Here is a 2,768-nt window from a genome sequence, read left to right on the forward strand (position 1 = left end):
TAGGCGTATTAACGGGCTATGGAGATGCCCATTAATAGATATCAACGTGAGGAGTAGGGATTGCCATGCAACAGATGCACTAGAGCTATAAGTATATGAAAGCTCAAACTGAAACTAAGTGGGTGTGCATCCAACTTGCTTGCTCATGAAGACCTAGGGCATTTGAGGAAGCCCATCGTTGGAATATACAAGCCAAGTTATATAATGAAAATTCCCACTAGTATATGAAAGTGATAACTCAAGAGACTCTCTATATGAAGAACATGGTGCTACTTTGAAGCACAAGTGTGGTAAAAGGATAGTAACATTGCCCCTTCTCTCTTTTTCTCTCATTTTTTTGTTTTCTTTTTTCTCTCTTTTTTGGGCCTTCTTTTTTTTGGCCTTTCTCTTTTCTTTTTTTATATTTTTTTTATTTTTTCGTCCGGAGTCTCATCCCGACTTGAGGGGGAATCATAGTCTCCATCATCCTTTCCTCACTGGGGCAATGCTCTAATAATGATGATCATCACACTTTTATTTACTTACAACTTGATATTACAACTCGATATCTAGAACAAAGATATGACTCTATATGAATGCCTCCGGCGGTGTACTGGGATGTGCAATGATCTAGCGTAGCAATGACATCAAAAAACGGACAAACCATGAAAACATCATGCTAGCTATCTTACGATCATGCAAATCAATATGACAATAAATGCTCAAGTCATGTATATGACGATGATGGAAGTTGCATGGCAATATATCTCGGAATGGCTATGGAAATGCCATGATAGGTAGGTATGGTGGCTGTTTTGAGGAAGGTATAAGGCGGGTTTATGGTACCGGCAAAAGTTGCGCGGTACTAGAGAGGCTAGCAATGGTGGAAGGGTGAGAGTGCGTATAATCCATGGACTCAACATTAGTCATAAAGAACTCACATACTTATTGCAAAAGTCTATTAGTCATCGAAACAAAGTACTACACGCATGCTCCTAGGGGGATAGATTGGTAGGAAAAGACCATCGCTCGTCCCCGACCGCCACTCATAAGGAAGACAATCAATAAACACCTCATGCTCCGACTTTGTTACATAACGGTTCACCATACGTGCATGCTACGGGACTTGCAAACCTCAACACAAGTATTTCTCAATTTCACAATTACTCGACTAGCATGACTCTAATATCACCGTCTTTATATCGCAAAACTATTGCAAGGAATCAAACGTATCATATTCAGTGATCTACAAGTTTATGTAGGATTTTATGACTAACCATGTGAATGACCAGTTCCTGTCATCTCTCTAAATAGATATAAGTGAAGCAAGAGAGTTTAATTCTTTCTACAAAAGATATGCCCGTGCTCTAACAAATATAAGTGAAGCAAAAGAGCATTCTACAAATGGCGGTTGTCTAAGTGAAGAGAAACAGGCAATCCAAACTTCAAATGATATAAGTGAAGCACATGAAGCATTCTATAAAGCCATACTCAAAAGATATAAGTGAAGTGCAATGAGCATTCTATAAATCAACCAAGGACTATCTCATACCAGCATGGTGCATAAAAAGAAAAAGAAAAACCTAAATGCAAAAGACGCTCCAAGACTTGCACATATTGCATGAACGAAACGAATCCGAAAACATACCGATATTTGTTGAAGAAAGAGGGGATGCCTCCCCAGCATCCCCAATCTTAGACGCTTGAGTCTCCTTGAATATTTAATTGGGGTGCCTCGGGCACCCCCAAGCTTGAGATCTTGCCTCTCTTCCTTCTTCTCACATCGAGACCTTCTCAATCATCGAACACTTCATCCACACAAAACTTCAACAGAAAACTCGGTAAGATCCGTTAGTATAATAAAGCAAATCACTACTCTAAGTACTGCTGCAAACCAATTCATATTTTTTGCATTGTGTCTACTGTAATATAACTTTTTCATGGCTTAATCCACTGATATAAATTGATAGGTTCATCAAAACAAGCAAACTATGCATCAAAAACAGAATCTGTCTAAAACAGAACAGTCTGTAGCAATCTGAACATTCACCATACTTCTGATACTTGAAAAATTCTTCCAAAATTAGGAAAAAAATTTGTATAGAAATACAGTGCAAAAAGAATCAGAACCATTTTATGTTCCAGCTAAAAATGTAAAATCGCACACTACAGCCATAGTTTCTGTCCTGCACTGTACAAACCATCAAGCAAATGTAAACATCCTAAAGGCAAACCTCGGCACATTATTTTTATAATATAATGGAATTGTACAAGGGGATAATTATTTTTGTTGAAAATTTTCTGTAATTAAGATTCACAAATTTCCCATGGGCATGAACAAAGTTCAAGGACGTCCCCCATTCTCACAATGCTCGTCTCTATCACTTTCACTTTCCTTTTTGAAAAAGTTTTGGGTTTCCCTCTTTATTTTTGTTGTTTTTGAACTATATAAAAGCACTCAACAGAAATAAATGACTCTCTAAAACTTCCGGGTTGTCTCCCTGGCAGTGCTTTCTTTAAAGCCATTAAGCTAGGCATGTAGTGCTCAAGTAGTGAATCCACCCGGATCCCAAGGTATATCAAAGCCAATTTTAATTAGCAATGATTTGGCATTTAGTAGTGAGCACAAAGCAACATATATCAAGCAATGGCGAAGTCTAACTCTCTTCCTATGCATCGGCATGTCATAAAAGAACAATTCATGCACACCTAGTAAAGGCCAATGCATAGTATAAACAGTTTCTTGCAATTTTATCATATTGGAAACATAGAGAGGTGGAGATATAGTT

This window comes from Triticum urartu, chromosome 1, assembly GCF_003073215.2.
Source record: "Triticum urartu cultivar G1812 chromosome 1, Tu2.1, whole genome shotgun sequence".
Taxonomy (NCBI): domain Eukaryota; kingdom Viridiplantae; phylum Streptophyta; class Magnoliopsida; order Poales; family Poaceae; genus Triticum; species Triticum urartu.